Source organism: Lepidochelys kempii, chromosome 8 (assembly GCF_965140265.1).
Source record: "Lepidochelys kempii isolate rLepKem1 chromosome 8, rLepKem1.hap2, whole genome shotgun sequence".
Classification (NCBI taxonomy): domain Eukaryota; kingdom Metazoa; phylum Chordata; order Testudines; family Cheloniidae; genus Lepidochelys; species Lepidochelys kempii.
The window spans coordinates 88347254-88360548 of record NC_133263.1 but is presented as its reverse complement, the minus strand read 5'-3'; the positions used below and the strand labels follow the sequence as shown (position 1 = coordinate 88360548).

At 40.5% G+C, this 13295-nt stretch overlaps 1 protein-coding gene across 13 annotated transcripts in view; it reads right to left on the bottom strand.

Moving 5' to 3' along the window:
- Window positions 1-13295, bottom strand: part of GNG12 (G protein subunit gamma 12) — a 62939-nt gene that overhangs the window by 22143 nt on the left and 27501 nt on the right. Inside the window, exon 5 of one of the 13 annotated variants that reach the window (XM_073357390.1) lies at window positions 12959-13042. The exons of 11 other annotated variants lie outside the window; for them this stretch is intronic. The gene's annotated coding sequence lies outside the window, so the exon portion shown is untranslated. Of the gene's footprint in view, window positions 1-3546; window positions 4130-12958; window positions 13043-13295 lie in introns of those variants that run through there. One more of the 13 variants, XM_073357393.1, reaches the window with a different exon arrangement.

Here is a 13295-nt window from a genome sequence, read left to right as displayed (position 1 = left end):
AGGCATAAAACAGGAGTTAGTGATATTGGAGTAGTATTAACTCAGATCTATGCACTTCTACAGGGAGCAAGACCCAAAGAGTGGCTGCTCCCCCAGTTCACCACCTTCTGAACAACAGAGCCTCAGTCTTGTGGAATCCTGGTGGTGCCAGGACACGGGGAACAAACCATGGAGCCTACAGCCTCCTTCTTCATGCAAAAAATGCCATCATCATGCGGTTCATGTCAATGAAGGGGAGCATATTTTAATTAACTTTACATTTTATTTATACATATGCACCCATTCAATACTATATGCAATCATCATAAATACTAATCCACCATAAATAAGTTTCTCTTTAAATCACAATAATGAAAACCAATGGAAAACACAACACTATGGAATTACAATATACTTCACTTGCTCTGTGTGACAAAGTCAGAACTGACAGCTACAAGAGTGTTGGAAGGTTGGTATATCAGGTCTTGAATGGTGAAGACCCTTTTCCCCATGAGCTGAAATGAGATCACCTCAGGTTAATTCAACACACCTGAGTTCAATTTAATGGCCACTACCTTTAAAAATGTCTCTTCTGGTGAGAGAGAAGGAGGGATGAGAAAACAAGCTGCAGCAGGGAGAAAAGGCTGCTCCTAGGTGGAAGTCTGTTCTCTCGATAGAGGAAACAATCAAGTTAACTTGTGTTGGGGAAAGGATTGGTGACCAGAAGCCAGCACAATAAGGCAATACCCTGGGAAGAGGGCAGGGACACGTACATCTTTCTTGTGTGTTATGAGTTTGTTTTTTGCTTAAAAGAACTATTCAGGCCTACCCTGAGGCCCACCTTGTAAATACTGAAAAATAAACCAAAGTGAAGAATTAAAAACCTCCGGAGTAGGACTGATTTACTCCAGGCCCTCACCACCAGAGGGAGAAATGCTGAGGTAGATGAGGCAAATGAGTTTCCTTGCCAGACTTTTTTTTCTTTTTGTAACACAGAAAACAATCCTGCTTAACCACTTTGTTGGGGTCAAAAGTAAATTAAACAGCTGAACTAAAAGCCTTTCAAAAGGATATTTACCATGGACACATGGATTTAAGTTCTATTTTAACTACAGAGCTGCAGTAACGTATTATATATTCCCTTTGTTCATACTTTCTCAGAGTACATATTTCTGTTAATTCTTCATCTTATAAAATGTGTACAGTCCATTTTTTCCTGCTACTGAGATAAGCATGTGAACCTTTAGTATATCTCTAACAGGATTAATTTACTAATACACTGATGGATCTTTAATGTACCTTATCTAACTTTCCAGAGAGAAACTACAGCCTAGAAGATTACCTTTAACTTAAACCAAAAACCCACCTAAAACCATCCTCTGAGCCTTGCCATATAAGGTAATCCACATGCCATTTTAGGTCTTAAATTACTCAGCATGATGTGATCAGATCATCTGGCATGTTCTCACTGCTGTAGCCACTCTGAGCTAATGAAAGCATAAACAGAAGAGAAATGATTCTTTACCGTTCTGTAGAAAAATATTAGGCCTGAATATGGCTACATGCGTTGACATTTTTGCATGATCAAGGCAGCTAAATGTAAATATCACTTTGCCACATTTTCCCCACACTTACGTAGGATTTTCCATAAGTGATTCACCTGTATCAAGGCGATTCACCTGAAAATAAAGTCAACAAAGCAGGTGATGTTTCCCACAGTTCTTTAATGCATTTAGTGACCTTTCACAGCACATTTTCAACATCCATACAACTAAGATTAAAACAAATGAAAACAAACCTTTATGTTAGAATTTAAGAACCCAATTTTTAAATAGGCCTCAACATGGCCTCTAATATTTTGGACATATTTAGTGGTTCCTACACTGCATACATTTATTATACTACTACTAAGTTATAATAATCTTTGCATTTAACTAATATCTTCTGAGAATTTCATAGTGCTTTGCAAACATGATTAAATTAACTCTCACAATACCCATCTGAAGACGACTGGCATTACACTCAACTTGACAGCATTTCTGTTTGTCTGTAACATGACAATTTTGGAATTGATTGGATGTGATGTTCAAAAGTTTCTCTTGTCTCTTTGATGGCATTTCTCTGTCTGTAACACAACTTTGGAACTCCACATCCAATCAGACACCTTTAATGTTGAATGTGGATTTCACTACCACCTGCTCTGCCTTTGTCACCGCAAGATTAGACTACTGTTATGCTTTACATAGTGCTGCACCTAACAACTATTCAGAAACCAAAGTTAGATCAGAACACAGCTGCCTGTCTGCCGCCTAGTGTACCAGCAGCATATTACACCAATACTCTGAATTCTGCATCAGTTCTTTATTAGCTTTTAAGTGGTAATTACATTCTATTTCTGATCTGAAAACGGACTATAAAAATGACATTGTAGAGTTCCATGTTTATGGTCTCTGATTTCATATTAAATGTGTTCACTTTACAAGTGAACATTTTTTCAAACTGCCAGCTCTGCAAACTCCCCAGTATGGGTTCAGATGGTTATCACCACCAGCAACAAAGGTTCTGCAGGGCAAGTTACATATGTACCACCCCATCATTTTTAAGTTATGCCCTTAGGGATACCTGTGCAATGACCTTATCTTCTAATTATGCTCCCAGTGACATGTTTGAACCGCACTACCCTTACATGGAAATTTGTAGACAATTTGGTAGGTGATACATAAGGAGGAACAGAATCCAGCTCAGTCTCTCCTTAGCTGCTTTGACTCTTCAGAGCTAACAGGAGTAAAAAGCAGTGAACTTACTGTCACTTAAGTCATCAGTTTTTCTTCTGAATACTGAGGGAAAGCAGATCTGCTGAGTAAGGAGGTGTCATTTTTTATAAGGTATATTTCACAATACATCAGCTCCTTTCAGATGTTGGTTTTGAACTATAATGCCACCTGCTTCTCTTGACATTCTGCCACAGTTACAATTGTTGGAGGCACTTGAGCTGGTATCTTGATTAAAATGGGAAGGGCTTTGTCAGGGTTCCTTCCCCACTCTGAACTCTAGGGTACAGATGTGGGGACCCGCATGAAAGACCCTCTCAGCTTATTCTTACCAGCTTAGGTTAAAAACTTCCCCAAGGTACAAACTTTGCCTTGTCCTTGAACAGTATGCTGCCACCACCAAGCGTTTTAAACAAAGAACAGGGAAAGAGATCACTTGGAGATGTCTTCCCCCAAAGCCCTACACACTCCCTTTCCTGGGGAGGCTAGAGAATAATATCCTAAACAATTGGTTCCAAAATCATCAAAGACCCAAATCCCTGGATCTTGGAACAATGGAAAAATCAGTCAGGTTCTTAAAAGAAGGATTTTATTTAAAAAAAAAAGAAAAGAAAAGAAAAATCAACTCTGTAAAATCAGGATGGAAAATACTTTACAGGTATTCAGTTTCAAAACACAGAGGATCCCCCTCTGGGCAAAACCTTAAAGTTACAGAAAACAGGAATAAACCTCCCTCTTAACACAGGGAAAATTCACATAAAACAAACGATAAACTAATCCGCCTTGCCTGGCTTACCTATACTGGTTGCAATATTGGCGACTTGGATTAGGATGGGTTGAGGAAGATGGATTTCTGTCTGGCCTCTCTCAGTCCCAAGAGAGAACAACCACATAACAAAGAGCACAAAACAAAAAGCCTTCCCCCTCCCCCACCAAGATTTGAAAGTATCTTGTCCCCTTATTGGTCCTTTGGGTCAGGTGCCAGCCAGGTTAGCTGAGCTTCTTATCCCTTTACAGGTAACAGAATGTTGCCTCTGGCCAGGAGGGATTTTTTAGCACTGTATACAGAAAGGTGGTTACCCTTCCCTTTATATTTATGACAGGCTTCTGACAATGTGTTTTTTGTGAAAGGACCTGGACTTTGGAATTCATCTGAGCCTCTGGGTCTGAAACAGCTCAAGTTTATTCCCTGGAAGGCATGCTTCAAGACAACTATTTTATCAGGCATTTGGGGGCTTAAAAGGTATGGGGTTTGTTGTGAGGGAAGGAGAAGTGTTACTTGAGTGCTGGTTAGTTAATTTAGCTCTGGGGGTTCTGGTTGTTCGAGACCAGGTTTGCTATTTTGAAATGAGTCGTGTAATTTAAAAAAAAAAATTGGCCTCGGCCAAAATTTTCAAACTTGAGAGCCTAAAGTTTGGCACCAAAGTCCATCGTTAGGCACCTAAAATAAATAAATGATTGAGTTGAGCACCCAACAAAAGCGATTGAGCACCCAACAAAACTTGTCAGACTATAAAACCTGTGCTGTGTGTAGGTATTTAAATGTCTCTGTAACTGAAATTTCACAATGCAGTTTGACTATTTTCAGGTCCCTGAGGGAATTACCCATTGAAGGACCTTGTAAGAATTCCTGACATTGCCATCCTACTGAATTGCCTAGTTCCCTGCATTGGAATTTGCCCAGAGGACTATGTTTAGACTCCTTGAACTTCTGAAGCCCAAACATATCTTTACGGATAAGCTTCCATACAGGCAGTCTGTGGTGATCCAGTGAGGCTCTTCCTGAAGTGATAGTCCTTCTGCAGATCCCTCCTTAAGGGTCCTAAACTCTGAATAAGTTTGTTATTTGTTTAACACCAACACTGGGCTCAATGATGTCCAATACATAAAAACAGAGTTAATCCTTGCCAGATGAGGTCATAGACCTGAGTTTGCAGGCCCCAAGACTGAAAAAACATATGCATGTACCTAACTTTATGCACAAGTACTCCCAGGGAAGTCAGTGGTACTACTAATATGCACAAAGTTAAACATGTTCAGGTTTGCAGGATCATGCCCAAAAAGAGACCCACTAAATAAAAGCATTCACCAGAAACTCCAGTGATGAGAAAAAAAGGGTTTTATATGTTTATGATCTATTTAAAATTTCAAAGTCACTGAGGATTTAAACACAAAAGTGTGGGGTCAAGTTGATGACCTAATTGAAAAGGACTTATTTAAAGGATTTCTGCAAAAATAAAATGTTACTAAATATGATTTGGAGGGAGGAATAGCTCAGTGGTTTGAGCATTAGCCTGCTAAACCCACAGTTGTGAATTCAATCCTCGAGAAGGCCATTTAGGGATCTGGGGCAAAAACTGGGGACTGGTCCTGCTTTGAGCAGGGGGTTGGACTAGATGACCTCCTGAGGTCCCTTCCAACCCTGATATTCTATGATGCATATTGCAAAGCTATTAAATACCTACAACACAAAGGAGAGTAAAAGTGTGATACATTATCTTCTATAATACACTGTATTTTCTGCATTTGTGAATGGCATTTTGATGTATGAAAATGACTGCTCTTTTTTCTGTTTCACTTAAACATTGACAAGAATTAAAATACTACAAGAGTTCAAGTTATTTTGCGCTATGTAAAGTCTCAGGCAGTCACGAAGGTTATGGAAAATGTGATTTTTTCCTGATGTGATATAATCACACACCCCCTTTTCCATGGTATTGCTTTGATTTTTTGTTTAACATCAGCTTCCTTAAGGAGAAGAGGAACACTGCTGACAAGAGTATGAGTGTAATCCACTGCTGTACTGAATGCAGTCTGCAGATGATACAAGTCAATTTACAGATGCAGTTAGAGAGCCTTAGCTTTTTGGTTCAAGCTATAGCAGTTCATGATTTTAGTTCTGGAGGTCTCCAGTTTGCTCCCTGGTGTGTCGGCCAAGATGCCAGCCGTCACAGGAGTAGGGATGCATGCTCTATAATGCCAGTCAGATGATTAGCTCTTTCCTTTGATGTGCTCCAGGGCTGGAGATCCACAGTGCAAACACCTTACTGCTAGCTAGCTGAGCCAGTCTCATCTTTACTGCTTTGGATGGCTGGGGTTCTGGAGGGCAGGTTCCTCACTGCTGTCTGCTTCCTTAACAAAATAGTCTAGCTACCCAGGCACTGCAATATGAGATGTTTCATAATCTAATGTATAGGAACAAGGAGAGAGGTGGAGTAATTAGTCCCAGGATACAACGACACCTAGCAGCACAAGTGAGGGGGAGAAAAGTAATTGCCACAGCTGAAGCAGCACCAGGACACAACAAAGACAGCAGAGCTAAGGGGATGGCACCTGCCTATGCTATCAAAACCCTACTGCTCACCCCCAGCTCTACACTGACTGGTGTGCTGATTTTGCATTTCATATACAGTAACTCCTCACTTAAAGTCATCCTGGTTAACGTTGTTATGTTACTGATCAATTAGAGAACATGCTTGTTTAAAGTTGCACAATGCTCCCTTATAACCTTGTTTGGCAGCCGCCTGCTTTGTCCACTGCTTGCAGAAAGAGCAGCCCTATAAAATCGGGGCATCTGGTCACCCTACCTCCATTCGTGCTGCTTTGTAGAGTGTGAGGCCACAGTAACAACAATGTGTTAACCCTTGAGGGTTCAGCCGAGTGCTAGTTCATCATTTAGAAGGAAGGCATTCCCCAGGAAATATCCCACCCTCGGACTTCACCACCTCAACCAAGCTTCACAATCATCACTGCTGTGTACAGTATTAAATTGTTTGTTTAAAACTTACACTTTACCTGTAAGGGGTTAAGAAGTTCAAATAACCTGGTTGGCACCTGACCAAGAGAACCAATAAGAAAAGACGATACTTTCAAAACTGGTGGGCGGGGGGAGGTTTTGTTTGTGCTCTCTTTGTTTTGCTCTCTCTCTGGACAAGAGAGGGACCAGGCAGGGAAAAAAATCTCCTAAAAACCTACCTGAAATGAGCATCTAATATTACAAAAATTATAAGTAAAGGCAAGGGAATGCGTTAGATTATCTTTTGTTTTAGCTTGTGAATTTTCCCTATGATAAGAGGGAGTTTTATTCCTGCTTTTTGTAACTTTGAAGCTAAACTAGAGGGGAATCCTCTGTGCTTTAAATCTTTTTTATTTACCCTGTAAAGTTACCTTCCATCCTGATTTTGCAGATGTGATTCTTTTACTTTTTTCTTTATAATAAAGTTCTTCTTTTAAGAACCTGATTGATTTTAGTGTCCTAAAAATAAAGGGTCTGGTCTGTACTTTTATTAAAGGCAGTTGGTTGATACGTATATTATTCTCAAGCCTTCCCAGGAAAGGGGGTGAAGGGGCTTGCAGGGATATTTTGGGGAAATAGGAACTCCAAGTGGTCCTTTTCCTGAATCTTTGTCTAAATCACTTAGTGGTGGTGGCAGCAATACCGTCCAAGGACAAGGAAAGGATTTGTGCCTTGGGGAAGTTTTTAACCTCAGCTGATAGAAATAAGCTTAAGGGGTCTTTCATGCGGGTCCCCACAGCTGTACCCCAGAGTTCAGAGTGGGGAGGGAACACACACACACACACACATAGTCTTTTGTCTGGCGGAAAAAAAAATTTCCCTGGAAAACTAGCCTCCCTTATTTACATTAATTCTTATGGGGAAACTGGATTCACTTAACATCGTTTCGCTTAAAGTAGCATATTTCAGTAACATAACTACAACATTAAGTGAAGAGTTACTGTATCTGGTCAGGTCACTTTACTGGTCACAAAGTTTATCATACCCAGTTTAGTCACAAATGTCAAAATTATCCATCTCAGCCTTATTAAAGACAGTCCAATGCCCTATGCATAGTCTTAAAATTGGAAAATTCTCTGATGACAACCCCAAATTCAGTATTTCCCCCTTCATCTGACTATCTGCTTCTTTCTTGTAGACTTAGCCAATTTAAAAGCAACTCCTTCAGTTTAACAGCTGCTTCCCAGAATCTCGGAGCTGGGCCCTCAGACCCACCATCCCCCAACTCAAGTGTGGTCGAGTTCTGTGGAGACCATCAACTAGTTCATCCACCTAGGCTGCAAGCAGAGTTCAAACCGTCACAACCAACAGGACGTTCTTTGACGAATAAGTCTCACTGCCTCCTGCACGTCTCACTTATGGGTGCAGTGGACAAACATAGTAAACAAGTCCAGCATCAATTTCAGCAGGTGATGTCCACATGTGCTCTGTCGTCCCAATGGTCTGGATCATCCACAAGTAAGAAAATTGACACAGCCATTGCAGCTATAGAATTGGGAATAGCAGTGGGAAAAGATGGTATCTATCCTGAGTTCCTATATAACCTACATCCACACACATGGAAATGGATGATGTAGCTTTTCACCAACATCCTGGAGACCAATGAAATTCCCTGTGTGGAGAGAAGCCAAGGTCATTGCAATCCTAAAGCCTGGAAAACCTGCAGATCACTCTTCTAGTTAAAAGAAAAGGAGGACTTGTGGCACCTTAGAGACTAACAAATTTATTTGAGCATAAGCTTTCGTGAGCTACAGCTCACTTCATCAAATGCATCCGATGAAGTGAGCTGTAGCTCACGAAAGCTTATGCTCGAACAAATTTGTTAGTCTCTAAGGTGCCACAAATCCTCCTTTTCTTTTTGCGGATACAGACTAACACGGCTGCTACTCTGAAACCTGTCATTCTTCTAGTTAATAGGCCAATCTCCCTCTTGACAACCACCACCTACAAGCTGATGGAGTGTATAATTCTGAAAAGAATTGGGACCACTGTGGATGCCAGCCTACCCAAGGAGCAAGCTGGTTTTTGACTGCACCGAAATTGTTGCAACCAGGTCCTGTGTTATACTTATAAGCAGCACATGGGATTTTTATTTTTTTTAAAGGGGAATAGGCAATATGCTGCATTTATTGAAGATACCACAATTAGCATACGCATTTAAATCTGGACCTCACTGCAGACATGGAGGCTGGATTCCAATGAAAATTCAAGACCGGTACCACTTGAATCGATCTGTCAGAGACATATGACACAGTTTGAAAGGATGGTGTGCTACCAAAACTGTCCAAAGTGATCCCATGTGCAAATTCACAGGCTGCTGAACACCATGCTTAGCTATGGAAGGATGCGCATATAGGTCAAATCAGCAAACCATGCACTTTGAATGTTGGGCTACCAAAAGGCTCTGTTCATGATCCGACACTCTTCAATGTATGTATGACCGATATGCCTGAAATGATAGCTCAGAAATTTGCATATGCTGATGATTTGGCACTTGCAACTTAGGCCCATAGCTTTAAAGAGCTTGAAGTGACCTTAACATCTGACCTTAAGATCATGGAGGAGTACTTCCAAAAATGGAAGATGAGATCAAATCCAAGCAAATCAGTAGTTTCTATTTTCCCCTTTGACAATACAATCACACAAAATACTAACTGTTGAGTTTTGTGGTGGAAAGGTTATGAACCAAAACTAACATATCTCTGTGTCATTCTGGACTGCTCACTGACCTTTCATGACCACGTCGAGAAAGTAGCCTCTAAAGGTAAGACTTGCATCAATATTATTCAGAAGTTAGTGGGAATAAGCTGGGAATCAACTGCCGCAGTGCTTTGAACATTGGTCTTAGCAGAGTTGCAGAGTACCGTGCACAAGTGTAGACAAGAAGTTGCCATACCCAACTTGTGGATGGGCAGCTGAATCAGATCATGCAAATCATTATGGGAACTTTAAAATCAACACCTGTACTGTGACATTCTGTGTTAGCAAACATTGAACATCCAGCTATCAGCCGAGATATAGCCACAGCACGAGAACTTAAACGTGCCAAAGACTACCCAGAACTTCCAATTCAACTGGTTATGGATAACATACCCCAAAAACACCTGAAATCATGAAAATCACTATGGACCACACATGACCACCTCATGTCTCTAGATCTGGCCAGGGATGGCAAAGTGTCCAGACCTCATCAACCATTTCAAACAAGTACATTATTACTTACCCAGCAAGCCACCATCCTAGTTTTGACCTGCCACACAGACTTTGGACCACACTGAACCGCATCTGAACAAACCATGGAAGATGAGGCTACTTGAAACAAAAATGGAAAATCCCCTTCGTGCAACTGTGATGAGAACATCCAAACCATCAAATACATCATAATGCAGTGACCCAAATATGAATTGAAAGGTGAATTGGATGATATCCACAGTGTAACAGAGGAGGCCTTGAAATGGCTTATGGACCAACAACTGCATCTACACACTGTTGCTCTGCAGATGCCATACATGCACATGAGAGAAATGGGTGCAAAAATGTCTTTGCACTGAAACAAAGCCCAGGATCTATCAAACCTGTGTATTACCAGTATTGCAATATGGGTCAGAACCCTGGACCTTGTCAAGCTATCTCGAGTAGCTCACAAGCATGATGCCAATCTCAAGGCAGACTGTCAAGGAACAAGATGCAAACCCCAAACTGGTTTTAAGTTCTATAATTAGATTTCATCAACCCAGTAATAAGTGTGAACTCCTAAAGCACTATAACACCCTTGACATGGAGTCATAGACAATCCTCCTGGGCACTCTGGTCTATCTTGCCACCCAGGCAAGCCTGCTGTTGTGATAGATGGCCCCTTACACCAAAAATCACAACAATGTTCAGGTTACTCCTAGTCCAGAAATATTCAGGTTATTCCAGGTCAATTGTACCTCAGATCTCAAACCAAAGATAACTCTTGTAGCCAATCCTATAATACTAATGATTTATTAAGAAAAAGTAGTAAGAGAATTATTTAAATGGATAAAGCAGGTAAACGTATATACATAAGGTACAGTCTTAGGTTCCAAAAAGTTATACTAGCTGGTATAATATGCAAGCTCTGTATGTCCCCTGGGGCTAACCAAGCCAAAAAGCTTGGGGATCCCTTGCTTATGCTTAAAAAATTTGCTGTCTCCGAATTACAAGCAGTATAGTGATCACATTTCCTCCTAGACAGGGATCTTTATTCCCTTCACCCAGCTTTCAAGCAAGGATGGGATGAGGGCTTGTGCACACATATCCTTTTCATGGATGTGGGGGAAGCAATCAATAAAGTCTTTTGTCCACTGATGTTCCACAATGGCTTGTCTGTTTGACCTTATTTTGTTGTGGGAGAAGAGGACACCTCATGTGGTAAACTAGCATCTCACTAATGTTTCTCCCTTGACTGTGGGGGTTTACAGTCTGAGCAAACATTTTTACAGTTGCAAACACTTAAATGTTACCTTATAACCTGGGATACAAATATAAGTAAGATAACTACATACAGCATCCTACAAGCATTTCATAAAGACTAAACACATACTTATAATTCTAAAATCTATTTTAACAGTACTCACACACAGCTGAGCCAGACTGGTTTCCAGCTATATATTTGTCAATGTTCAGTGAGCCCTGGCATAAGCTGAAATCTGGTCTTCCAGTGTCACAGTTCCTACAAGCACACTTGGAGCAGCTAGAGGTATTCCATATGTGCTGTCAGCACTAAATCCTGAGCATAAAGTAGTTTGACTTTGTGTGAAATGTCAGTTTTGCAAATATCCAGCCTTCCTTCAAGCCCTCATTATATCCAAAAGCAGCATTGCTTGCTCTTCAGCCATGTTTCCAGGATGGACAAAAATACCCCAGCATACTATGCTTTCACACTCTCCATCAACACATGAAGTGGTGCATGCTCTGACACTTCCTGGTGCCACCCACAGGGCCACCCCAGAGATTCATGAATTCACAGGATTGACTCCTATCTGGCAACTTCACCACACACCTGGTGTGACACCATCCACTGTAGTCACTGTCATTAGTGTAACAGTCCTTCGTAGGCTATGCACGTTTGATAATGATAAGGAGTACTTGTGGCACCTTAGAGACTAACCAATTTATTTGAGCAAAAGCTTTCGTGAGCTACAGCTCACTTCATCGGATGCATAAAGTAGAAAATACAGTGAGGAGATTTATATACACACAGACCATGAAAAAATGGGTGTTTATCATACACATTGTAAGGAGAGTGATCCTTATGCATCCAATGAAGTGAACTGTAGCTCACAAAAACTTATGCTCAAATAAATTGGTTAGTCTCTAAGGTGCCACAAGTACTCCTTTCCTTTTTGCGAATACAGACTAACACAGCTGCTACTCTGAAACCTTTGATAATGATGACTCCCCAGCTAACAGACCTCTTGCATCCTCTCAAAGAAACTTCTGTTATTTCAAAGTTGAACATCCGATTCAGGCTTGCTCAGCTGTCACATAGCTAGCCTCATTTCTAATTATGAATACAGACAGAAAATCCTAAGACTTACTTAATTTATCTCTTTCATAGGCCTCTACTTCTTTCACTTTCTTGTGAACGCAAGCGTTTTCATTGCCCTTCTAATATTAGAACAAGAGTGACACCTAGTGGACAGCAAATAAGTCAGATGTATCAGACCATCAACAAAATTGATACTCTGGAATTTGTAGTCCTTTGTTTTATATTTTTAATTTTGAGTTACATTAAAGAGATTAGTGTAAGAAAAACTGTGTGTTGAGAAGAAATCTTAAAGTTTTGTCCTCATCGAGAAATACAGGACATGATGCTAAAATAAAACATGGATAAAAAAAAAAAGATGCCTTACAATCACTGAGATTATGAGCTATTTGAGACAGGATTGTTTGTTATATGAATGTACAGCTCCTAGCACAATGGATCTTAAGGGTGAGATTCTGTGCTGTGCCAGAACATGCAGCCCAGGGGAAGGAAATAGTTAAGGTGGCCTTCTGCCCTCCTGATCCTGAATTGTTTTGGGGGACAGAGGTCCTAGAGAGTAATTTAAGACAGCCCTTGGGGCCTAAGTTTCAGAAGCCTCCCTGGTTGTCTTAAGGGCCCCAGTGCTGCCTAGAATCTACCACACTGCATGCTATGATCCCACCCCAACACACCGCCTATGCTAGGGCTTGCAGTGGAGTCAATATAAAAGACTGTATATTTCAGTATGCAATGTGAAACTGAAATAAATGCACCAAGAGATGGTTTTCTACAAGAGAGAGAGTTGAAGTTAGTGGTTTAAGCATGGGACTGGAATACTCCGTTTATGTCTTGCTTAGATTCTGATGTACATTAATACATTTCACAATCACTTCCATAATAAATAGTACAACAACACTTAACTCTTGTATCGCACTTTTCATTTGCGGATCTCAAAACACTTATGAAGGAAAAGTATCATTCTCCCCATGTTATAGATTGAAAAATCTGAGGAACACAGAGGTACAGTGAGTTTTCCAAAGTCATTCATCAGTTCAGTGCATGTGCACAGTGAAAGAGATCCCTTTTTATAAGGAAACAGATTTCAGATTATTGCTTTCAAGAGATTATTCAGAGTGAGTACATTTTAAAAAAAACAAACACCATTTTTACCAGTGTCTTTTAGTTTGGCTGTATTCCTGAATAGCATAAAAAACCCTACTAAGGTGTAAGGAAGTGAATGAAAGCATAAGGCATTTAC